Source organism: Muscardinus avellanarius, assembly GCF_963383645.1.
Source record: "Muscardinus avellanarius genome assembly, chromosome: 8".
In the NCBI taxonomy this organism is placed as follows: domain Eukaryota; kingdom Metazoa; phylum Chordata; class Mammalia; order Rodentia; family Gliridae; genus Muscardinus; species Muscardinus avellanarius.
Window position 1 is genome coordinate 56239611 of NC_137794.1, and position 12435 is coordinate 56252045.

General features: G+C 33.9%; 1 protein-coding gene across 3 annotated transcripts in view; it reads left to right on the forward strand.

Annotated features, from left to right (window-relative positions):
- GRIK2 (glutamate ionotropic receptor kainate type subunit 2) overlaps positions 1 to 12435 on the forward strand; it is a gene marked incomplete at both ends in the record, with an annotated part of 700362 nt that overhangs the window by 464679 nt on the left and 223248 nt on the right. The window lies entirely within an intron of this gene.

Consider the following 12435-nt stretch of genomic DNA (forward strand, 5'->3'; position numbering starts at 1 on the left):
AAATTGGTTTCAAGTTGTTGGTGATATTTGCCTTGGCACTGGAAAACCTCAGGAAGATTTATACTTAAAAACATATTATAAATAAGCTAATTAAGTGGTACACAGTCTCTGTGCAGGTAAAAATATATTTCAGCTTTCTCTACCTTCCAATTTTCTACCCATCACTCTAGATCAAACCTTACCACATCTTTGCATATTATATACTTTCTTCTTTTGATAGCTTCTCTAAGAATTCACCTGTACATTGCAACCACATTTTACTTTAATTACCTTTGTTTTCCTTTTCTTTCTCCATGTAAAAATAAAAATATTTTATATTTATAATTGATTTTTAAATATTTAATAAAGATTAAAACTATACCAAATTATATATTTAATAAATATTTAATAAGTATTATATTTATCAAATATGTAAATATATCTATATAGAGATGAGAGAAAATATATGTGTTTTTATTAGTCTTTTATAATTATATGTCTTGATGAAGTTCAGTTTGATGAAGGAATATGGCGGACTGCACTTTCCTTCTGTTCCCACCAGCTATAAACATAGACATGGATGCACTATTATGATAGTCTGGTTTCAGTTCAGGATGATACCTAGGAGTGGCATAGCTGGGTCCTATGGTAGGTTCATTCATTTGAGGATCCTCCATACTGTTTTCCAAAGTGGTTGCACTAATTTGCAATCTCACCAATGATGTAGTCGAGTTCTTACTTCTTCACATCCTCACCAGCATTTAGCAGTCTCTGGATACAAAATCAATCTAAAAATATCAGAAGCTTTTCTATATGCAAACTATAAATCCACTGAAAAAGAAATCCAGAAAACAATTACATTCAAAATAACTTCAAAAACGGTAAAAATTTAACCACAAAGTTAAAAAAGCCTTTACAATAAAACACTAAAGAAAGAAATTGAAAAAGATCTTAGAAGATGGAAGAATCTTTCATGATCTTGTATAAACAAAATAAGAATAATCAAAATGGCCATCCTACAAAAAGGGATCTACAGATTCAATGTAACACCAATTAAAATGCTATCCTCATTCCTCACAAATCCAGAAAAAATTATCCTTACATTCATTTGGAACAACAAACAACCCAGAACAGCTAAAATGTTTTTCAGTAATAAGAACCTTGCAGGAGGCATCACAACACCTGACTTCAAACTATATTACAGAGCCATAGTAATAAAAACAGCATAACACTGGCACAAAAGCAGACACATAGACCAAGGGAGCAGAATAAAAGACTCAAAAACAAATCCACATACTTACAATTTAATTTTGACAAAATGGCCAACAACATACACTGGCAAAAAAGACACCCTTTTCAACAAATGGTGTTGGCAAAATGGTTATACATATGCAGAAAAATGGAAAGAAATCCTATTTTCCCATTCTGCATAAGAGTCAATTCAAGATAGATCAAAGACCTGCAAGTTAAGCTAGAGACTTTGCAGTTACTTGAAGAGGACATAGGGCCAACACTCCAACATACAGGCACAGGTAAATACTTCCTCAATAAGGCCCCAAAGGCAAAAGAAATTAAAATGAATAATCATAGGATTGCATTAAACTGAAAAGTCTCTGTGCAGCAAAATAAACTATCAATAATATCAAAAGAGAACCTACAGGATGCCAGAAGATCTTTGATAGCTACGCCTTCAATAGAGGAATAATATCTAGAATATACAAAGAACTCAAGAAACTCACCACCAGAAAACAAATTACCAATCAAAAAGTTGGCAAGTAATTAAATAGAACTTCAAATAAGAAGAAATACAAATAGCCAATAAATATATGGAAAAATGTTCAACATCAGTAGCAGAGGCAAATCTAAACTATCTCAAGATTTAATGTAACCCCAGTTAGAATGGCAATAATTAAAAACACCTTTGTGTTCTTTTGTTGTGTGTGTGGTACTGGGGGTTGAACCCAGAGGCCTTCTATGTCTGGGCTATACTCTCAGCCCTATTTTATATTTTATTTGAAAACAGGGTCTCACTAAGTTGCTGAGAGCCTCACTAAGTAGCTGAGGCTAGCTTTGAACCTGCGCGATCCTCCTGTCTCAGCTTCCCGATTGCGGGGATTACAAATGTGTGCCACCATGCCCGGCCCATTGTGTTCTTAAAGCTTTCCCAATGATAAAATCGGAGAGGTTCATTATGTAATATCAAGTAATAGTGTTGGTTTCTATTTTCTTACTGTGCCCTGGTTCCTGTGATTCACACCTCCTTTGGCTTTGTTACCTTGTCACCTGTATACTTTTAATTTTATTCTCTTATTGGTCCATTATAGTTTTATAGTCTCACACAACACAATGTAGTTCACAGTGATGCTGAAAGCACTTGGTAGGCTTGCCCCTGGCTTCCTCTATCTCCCCTCTTCTCCCTACAAGATATTGAGATTGGCATTGGTATTCTCATGTATGTCCAGAATGCTTATGGAAGACTTTCCTTTGTTAATTCTCTCTCTCAACCCACCATCCTCCAGACTATCTTCCTTGCCCACTAGGGTTTCTCTTCAATGATTTAAAGTTCCTCTTACATTCCTATTACTCCTCAGCTGTGCATATGTGGGAGAACGTATGACCCTTCACTTTGTGTGACTGGGTAATCCTATTTGAAGTGGACCTCCAGTGATCTGGGTTGGGGCCTTGCTCCATAAGTATTTTTCTGATTTTTTTTTCATCTTTTAAAGAGCCGAATTTTACTGGGAGTGGTGGCGTACACTTGTAATTTCAGCATATGGGAGGCTGAGATAGGATCGTAGTTTGTGGACAGCCTCAGCTACTTAGCGAGTCCTTTTGCAACTCAGTGAGACCCTGTTTCAAAATAAATAGAGCCAGGCATGGTGTCGCATGCTTGTGATCCCAGCATTTGGGAGGCTGAGACAGGAAGATTTCGGTTTGCAGACAGCCTAAGCTACTGAGGTCCTTTACAACTCAGTGACACCATGTTTCAAAGTAAAGAATGAAAAATTAGGGCTGTGGGTGTAGTTCAAAGGTAGAATGCTCCCGGGTTCCATCCCCAGTATTGCAAAATAAATAAATAACCTAATTTTAAGACATGCACAAAGCTACTTCATTTGGTGTCTAATCAAAGGCATTCCTTATTATTTGAAATGATTTGTCCTTTCATCTTTCACACATAATAAGCTTTAGCTGAAGAAAATATTTTAGAATACTTTTAGTCAATGATCTTTTGTGGGTCCTCTGATCTTATGTCATAATACTGATAAAATGTGTAAGGAAATACTTTGTACTTATATCTGTGCATCTACAATTCTTGACTATGAAAGTTAGGGTTATGTGTGTACAATATATATCATAGGTATAGAATAATTAACAGGTAAATAATAATATATATTGTAGGCATATGAGCCTTGGGAAAGTTATTTATTATGTGTTGAGATCAGTTCTATAAAAATAAAATAGAATAATGATTTTATTTTACCACATGGAATGCTTCTGTAGATTAAATGCTCATATCTGAAAGCAGAGTAGCCCTATATACTTGTTTAACTTGGTCAAGTGTCAGTGGGACATCGGTGATTGGCGCCAGAAGGAGGGGACACAGGGAGGGGAGAAGGGTAATGATAGGAAGAAAGAATGGGTTGAGTGTTATAGGACAGTAATCCTGATAGCTCAGTAGGTCCCACATCCCTTCTGCTTCCCTGTATGAAAAGTTCCTGGCCTGAGGCATACTCTCATGCCTATACATGCAGAAATTTTTAAAATGTAATCTCTACTCATAAAACTGTGGAGAGAAGGAGGGAGGGTAGTGATATGTTTTTCAACAGGTACAATGTTAAATTTAGGAAGAATCAGTTCTATCCTATGGCACTGTAGTGTAAATATAATTAATTTATTGGTTATCTCAAGATAGCTAGGAGAGGGTATTTTTAATATAATCACCATAGACATGATAAAAGTTTAAGGTGCTATATATGCTAACTATCCTTATTCAATCATAATATATACATGAATCAAAACATCACATTTTACCTCATAAGTATGTACAAATATGAGTCAATAAAAATAAAATTAATATTAAAAACTTGCCAAATAACCTGGTAATCCCTAAAGGAACAGAATTTAGTTCTAAGACTGGGGTGTGTAGGATTTTTTTTTAATCAGGTTTTAGAAGCTGTCTCTAGTTTAGGATATTGCATGGGCCTTAGTGTGCTACCTGGCAAACAGGAAACATTAAAGATGAGTAGCTATTACTATGATCATTATTATTAGTGCTAATATATACAAAATGGTGCCAAATAGTTCTTTCATTTTGTTTATAGGATTTATTTCATTTTGTTTATAGTATTACAGTTGACTATATTTAAAACCAATAATTGATTATATGTGTGATGCAATATTATTTAGAGAAAAAGACATATTTAAATAATTACAACTAAAAACTGATTTTAAAACTATATTATCAGTGCTAATTACATTTTTAGAATTACCTAGAGTATAAACTTGATAAGTAATATTTAAATACAAAGCCTACTCTTTAGATGTATCATATCTTTACAACTTTATATTTAGATACTTGTGTTTTAATATAACTAAAAATTCGAAGTTGGTAAAAATTTTATTGGAAATAAATGCTGTTTTAAGCCCCCCCCCCTTTCTTTTTTGCTGGGCATAGTGGCACAAGCTGGTAATCTTAGGACTTAGGAGACTGAAACAGGAAGATCACAAGTTTGAGGCCAGTCTCAGCAACATAGTGAGGACCTCTGCAACTTAGTGAGATCCTGTTTCAAAATAAAAAAAAATAAAAAAAGGGCTGAGGACATAGTTCAGAGGTAAAATGACCCTGGATTCAATCCTCAGTACCACACACAAAAACGGTATTCATGTATTTATTTATTGTAATTTCAAATGTTGCTGAGGTTTTATAAGCAAAGAAACACTTGAATATTTGATAAGGTTTCTTAAAAAACAAACAAGGAAGGAACTGCTTCAGTTTATAAAACAATTGTGGTAAAGTGAGAAGTATGCTGGGATTTAATTCACTTAGTATGTTACTTTATTTTTAAAAAGACCCACAGCCATGGTTTTCCAGCTGTCTAAATGCTTCTCTGCATGCTGTCTTGGCATTACAAATGTTATTTAACACTCTCAAGCTTTTATGAATCATAAATGAACCTTGGAGACCTCACTATACTTTGAGTGTGCCTCCTGATTGCTTTTTTATTATATACCTGGAAGAAAATCAAACATTTCCTTTTGAGGGAACTTAAAAAGGCTCCAGGTATTATTCCAATAATTGGAAGACCAAATTAAAAATATATTCTAAGTGGATATTGAGTTGTACTGCTGTATCTTTGAATTCTGATACCATGGTATTTGGCACTCCGGTTTTGTACTTTAGTACCTCTGGTAAAAAACTGAGTGAACAAAACCTGCTCCCATCAATAATTACAAAGATTTTTTGTATAGTATTAGCATTATTGCTATTATTTTTATTTCCAGAGAAAAATAACTAAAATAACAGAAGTGTAAATTTATGCAAAATTTCTTATGACCCCAACATTATAACTCTTAATATGGTCATTATCTCACCTCCAAGTGCCTTTATTTTATTTATTTATTTATTTATTTATTTATTTATTTATTTATTTTACAGTACTGGGGATGGAATCCACAAGCATTCTAACTCTGAGATATACTTCAGCCCTATTTTTTAATCTTTATTTTGAAAAAGGTTCTCACTAAGTTGTGGAGGGCCTCACTAAATAGCTGAGGCTGGCCATGAACCTGAATCCCCCATCTCAGCCTCCCAAGTACTGAAATTACAAGCATGCACCACCATGCCCAGCTTTCAAGTGTCTCTTTAATGTAAAAGTCATGTAATATTATAAATAATATTGAAGTCCCTTACACTTTATGAATTTTCTCAACTTTGTAATTTTTCAAGTCAATCATAAAATAATAAATTATCTCTCTTTCATTCTTCTTCAGGCTTAACTACAGTAAGTTTGGTACTATCCTAGTCTATTTTGTATAAATCGCTCAGTGGTACATTGAATAGAAAGAAAACACTTGTTCTGAACTGGTGTTTTGGTGATAGACATAAAAGTTATTTGCAACACTATACTGTGACAATGTTGTCATGAAGATCTCTGTCTCCTATCTTGGAGAATGTGTAGCAAAGATTCTCTAAAGCATATACTGTGAAAAGAATTATTGGTTGTTTTATGGATATCTTGGTTTCATTAGGTAATAAAGTATTGTTTTACCAATTTCCATTTCCACAAGAAGTTAAGAATTTGTTTCTCTGAAAAATCATGAAGAACCCAGCATGGTGGCACACCCTTTTAATCCCAGTATTTGGGAGGCTGAGACAGGCTCACAGACAGCCTCAGCTACTTAGTGAGGTGATTTGCAACTCAGTGAGATCCTGTTTCAAAAATAAAGAATAAAAAAATAGGACTAGGCGTGTACCTCAGAGGTAGAATGCCCCTGGGTTCCATTCTCAATACCACCACCACCAAAAAAAAAAAAAAAAAAGACTAAGACTTGAGGTTCTCAGTAATTGGATTTGGTCAATCAAGTGACAAAGGGAATCACATTGCTTTAATTTTCAACTCCCTAATAAATAAGGCCACCCATCTTCATATTCATAGATTTTTTTCTCCACTTTTATGAATTCCCCTTGTAATTCAGACCAAGCACAGAAAGAGAAGGGACACATCTTTTTCTGTAATATGCCCAAACTAGGGAGTATTGATAATGGAGGAGAAACCTCAGCAAAGCTAAAATGGAAGGATAGGAGAGGAAGAAGGCTGAGTTGATTAATGGAGGAGCTACATTCAAATATGTGTAAAAGTATGAATGTAGGATGGTTAGCCTGGACACTCATTGTTGGTGGGGGGAGGGAAGGGGAAGTAGGGTGTGGGAGAGGGCACCAAGCACAATCTGAATGTATGCCATTTTCATTGTGCTCCACATAAAGAAAACCTACATGTTCTGTAAACAATGAGGTTTGATATAAAAAGTAAAATAATTACATAGCACCTTAAAGACAAAAAATAAATAAAATGCCATATCACAGACATAGGTTAACTCCTATTATAAAGTTACTTAAATATGAAAAATCAGTGAGGTAAAGGATGAATTGATCAATAAATCATGTGAGAGAAATGGGTCTGTATGAGTAAAATATAGTTTTAGTCCTCCCTCATACCTTATAGGAAAATAAGTTACAGATGGATTCAAACTAAAAATAAATAAATAACCCCTCTTTTATTTCTTTTTTAAATATGCTTCTATTGGTGCATTATAATTATATATATAGTACTGTTCAAAGTACATGCACAAATCTTCTTTTGAAGCATAGTAATTTGCTATATTAATTTTATTGCTTATGAATGCAAATATTTCCTCAGTTGGGAACTTACATGTAGTTTCCTTTTAAGTGTGTGTGTGTGTGTGTGTGTGTGTGTGTGTGTGTGTGTAAAAATTTTTGAATTTGTCAAATATATATTTTTTGTTTATATTTTATGATGCTTTTGTGCCTTGCTGGAAAAAAAATTTTCCAAACTGTAGCTGAGAAAGATATTCTATTTTGTAAGAGTTTTAAGGTTTTTGTCTTTTAAATTCAGTTCTTTCAACCACCTGCAATTTGTTCATTAAAAGAGAACTCATTGCTTGGATCTCACAGTAAGGAAAAGTGTGAATGTCTACATACCCTTCACAAATCCTTACCTTTACATACTCAAAGCTGTAATATATTTGCTGATAGTTTTCTCTATTCTGTAAAAGAAGAAACTTGGAAAGCAAGTAATTTTTTACTTTTAAAGAGAATTACTATGATTATTATCTCAGACATTAGAAATTTAAAAATGTATTTTTAAGGCTTAATGCAATTATGCTTAATTGAGCTTTTTTCCTCTTCAATTTGTTTTTTTCAGAGCAAGCTGTGAAAACACAATGTGAAAACAAACCGTCAAACACTGTAGAGACAGGGATATTGGGAAAGGTTTTCTAGAAACAGGATATCACAGGCCAGCATAATACTGATCTGTACTATAATAGATTTTGATTCATTGGAACCTATACCACAATAGATACTCAACAGCCATTTATTGAATATCTAGTTTGAGAAAGGCACTGTGTAAATATTGCACTGATAATGCCTCTTAAATATAATAAATACATGTAAAAATTAGTTATGTACATATTGTTTTTCCTTTAACACTAATGTAGTAGGAATTTCCTATGCAGTGTGACAGAAATTTTGAAATTATATTTAGAATTATTTAAGTGATTCTTAAGGTTTTTTATTTAAAAATCTTTTCACTATTACTTTTATGATGTATTCTTAGGATTTTTAATAGAAACTATTTTCCTAATAGCAATATTTTGACATTTTGTTATAAGTTGTAAATAAAACAAATACTAGAGCTAAGAAGTATCTTATTGTGTAATTTTATTATACATTATTTAATAAATATTTCTTACATATACTAATAAGATCTTGACATATGATTAACTTACAATTTTAAAAATATCTGCAAAAATGTTTTAAACATAAATATTAACAAAATATAGTACAAAGATACTATATTTTCAATTTAGAGATTGAAAGAAAATAAAATATAAAAATGATATTATAGACTATTGTAAATGTACACAGGCTTCTATATATTTGTATACATCCCATATAGATATTTGCTCTCTGAAACAGTAAGAAACTAATCAGTCTCACACTACAGGGAGTTGGAATTTTTCCTTAAAGCAGTTAGGAAAGAGTTCCTTCAAAAAGAAAGCTTTTGAAAAGCTTCTTAAGTGAACAAAGGAAAGAGATTGGAATGGAAAAGGCTTGAAGCTGGGAATCTGACGAATCAAGTTGAGTCTTATATAAAAATAAAAGCAGAAATATAAATAAAGGGCAAGGGTAGTCTTGGAGAAAACTGTCCAAGTATACATATTTAAAAGTTTAGGATTACTCAGTGTCAATAATAAAATGTTTGTACTTAGAAAATGAAGTTACATTGAAGTGGTAGCTAGAAAAATTATATGTAGTGTATGGAATATCCGTGTGTTATAAACTATTAAGCCCTGATTTGCATCTATTATTACTAGAAAAGCAAAATAAATGTAACTGAAACAGATAAACAAATGTGGCATTTTTAAGATATCATTTTCTATAGAACACTTAGAAGCCCAAAACAGAGCCAAAAACAAAGGCTAAATTTTCCTTTTTAATAAAAGGAAAACTAAAACATAGGATTTTCCTAATTGCAATACTCTAATTTCTTTGTTAACTGTGACTAGATTTAATTTCACATATTAGTGAAGTCTCTTTTCAAAGTAAATTTGAATAAGGTAAATAACACAATTGTTAAAATAAGACATCCTTTAGGATATGTCTAAATAGAAATACAATATAGTATTATTAATTCAGCATTTTGATGTCAATCACAGTTTTGGGCACTAAAGATATAAGGATCAGCTTAAATCCTAGGAGAGAAAGACATTAGTTATGTTTTATGCTTTAGGTAGTACAACAGTAGAGATATTTCTAAAATATTCTGGGAAACCTGAGGAAAATACCTAGTCCTGTTTGAGAGTGAAAGGGTCATAAAATTTGGTAAACTTGAATTACAAGAAAGTGACAAATGCTATTTCAAAAATGCTACTTTAGTGTTGTAGTTAATTTCAGCACATAATTATGTCTGAGGGATGTTATTTTATGTAATATCACACATGATTGAGACAAGGAACTATAATTTGTTCAGTTTCATTAAAATATATTAGAAAACAACTTAACATATGATATATTGTGATCTGATTCAGAATATTTTAAGGAGTGGATTAACAATATTAAAATAGTCTTTAAGTTGGGGCTGTAAGTCCTAGTGGATTTTTATGGCTATTCCACCAGGAGCTTGCCTTCTCTCTAACCTTAGAGTCCAAAAGGGAAGATGGAAATATTAATATAGCCATAGTGTTTGGACTTACTTTATAGATTTGCAAAGGTCAGGACTGACCCTGAGTTATGAAGCCATTTTTCTGACATTGATTTAACTTAGGTCAGGCTTCTTTATCTCCCAGCCAATGTTGGGGCCAAGTTACTTTACAATGATCAGTCTCTTTCTTAAGAGTTTCGTAAGAGCAGTAAAATTTAGCCTAATTTTCTAAGAGGCAGTTGAGTGGCAAGTCTCGAGGTATAGACATTTAGTTACCCATCTGGAAAAGAAGATAGTGTGTAGGAGAATGTAACCATGTATCCCTCTTAGCACTATTTGCTTTCATTGGATGACACCCAAAGATTAAAAGGCATTTCTTGAATCAGGTCCAGAGGACCTGGAGATTTAAACTCTATTTCACCTACCTTTCCTTAAGATTCATCCTATGAATCTAGAGAAAAAATTCTTACTCTATTTTCTTCCTGTGATACCCAAACCTGGAGGTTTTTTTCTCTTTAAGGGACTAGAGAAGACAGAAGCAAGTGTGAGGATGTGTTACCCCTCTCAGCCTAATTTCCTTCCATTGGAATAGAATGTAGATTAAAAGACAGAGAATATGCCAAGCAGGGAAGAGGCATTCTTTCTGTCCTCTCCATCATATGACCTGGTAAGCGAAACATTCCTACATTGAGAGATCAGGCTTTCACCTGAAGAGTTGCTGTTCTAAGCACTATATGCAATCACCAAGAACTTGGAGAATTCTTGTTCTGAAATCCCTAAAAAATTCAAGATGCAAGGGGCCCTGCTATGGAAGTGAAGGCTTTATAGAGAATTAAAAGAGGCTCACAACTAACATTTAATAAAGACAGCTGAAATCTTAAGAAATAAACCTCAGCTTTTTAGGCTACTCTTAAAAAATGTACCAAGAGCTAACTAATATCTTAAGAAATCAGTTACATTAATATGACATTAGATGTTTGGAAAACACATGAATTTGTGTTAATTATCACCAATTTGTGTGTGTGTGTGTGTGTGTGTGTGTGTGTGTGTGTGTGTGTGTGTTACTGGGGATGGAACCCAGGGGCTTTTCTACCTCCGGGCTATACTCCCAGACCTATTTTATATTTTTTTTGGAAACAGGATCTCACTAAATTGCTGAGTGCCTCACTAAGTAGCTCAGGCTGGCTTTGGACCTGTGCAATCCTCCTGTGTCAGCTTCCCATGTGCTGGGATTACAAGTGTGTGCCATCATTGTGCCTGGCACAAATGTTTATCTCATGTGCAAAATTCTTTTTATAAGCTTTATCCACAAAACTTTTTCCCAACCAAAAAAAAAAAAAAAACATGCTTTATGGATTTTTGACGATTTCCCAATGAAAGCATTGAAAAACTTTAAATATACAATTACACAGTATTCAGAACCTGAATTCCCAGCAACCTCGACCCAAAGACAATTCGAGTTTCACATTGTTTTCCTACAATCCACAGACCCAAATAAGTTCTTGTAGATCTTAAGAAGCTGAAAGCATTTCAAAGCACTCATTTATTTTGATTTACTAAATTTATCCCTAAGTTTTATAGATTGCTTCTGAAAATGGAAACACCAGGCTACCTTTAAGCTATACCCTCATCTATCTTTTCCTTTCTTTTTTCTTTTTCTTTCCTTCCTTCTTTCTTTCTTTCTCTCTTTCTTTCTTTCTTCCATTCTCCCTTCCTTCTTTCCTTCCTTCCTTCCTTCCTTCCTTCCTTCCTTCCTTCCTTCTTTTTGTTTTGAAACAGGGACTTCTTGGTTGCTGAGTCTTGCTAAGTTGCAGAAGCTGTCCTTACACAATAACCAGCTGAATTATCTGCTTGGCTCCCAGGCTGGTTTACATTTCCAGCTCTCCACCTCAGAAAACTCCCTCTTGGTAGAAAGAGAAAAAAGAGCTGAAACACGGTATCAGACCGTAGTAGACTCAGAACTAGGGAGACCTTTAGGTGCTATTTGGGAGTAGCCCAGACTGAGCACCAGCAATTGAGCACTGCTGGTGTCCAATGTCCAAATGAGATACTTTCATGGAGGAGAAATATTTAAGGCATGGAATCATAATATGTTACAGGACAGTAATTATTTTCTGTTACTGGGTGACAATCTTTCTTTTTCAGTTCTTTCATATTGAGAGAACAATTTCAAACAGAAAGCAGGAATAGGAGAAGATAATTTCTTTTTAAGGGAAGTGGGGATACAATTTACACAAGGCCTTGATAGAGATTACATTCCAGACAAAGGCTTGAGGTAGTCAGCTTCCAGAAGTGGACAATGGCATGGGGCCTCCCATGTGGTGAGTTTTATTCAGCCTGGAAACCCATCCCTCTAGAACATGTGCATTAGGAAGGGTCACTGTCTCTTTTCAGCCTAGCACCTTAGTACCATGTGCACCTTAAGGAGTCGGTGTTGTTTCTGTCTCATTTTGGCCTACCTACTCCTTGATCTAACTACCCAAAAATTCCTCTGAGATACCTTTGAGACCCA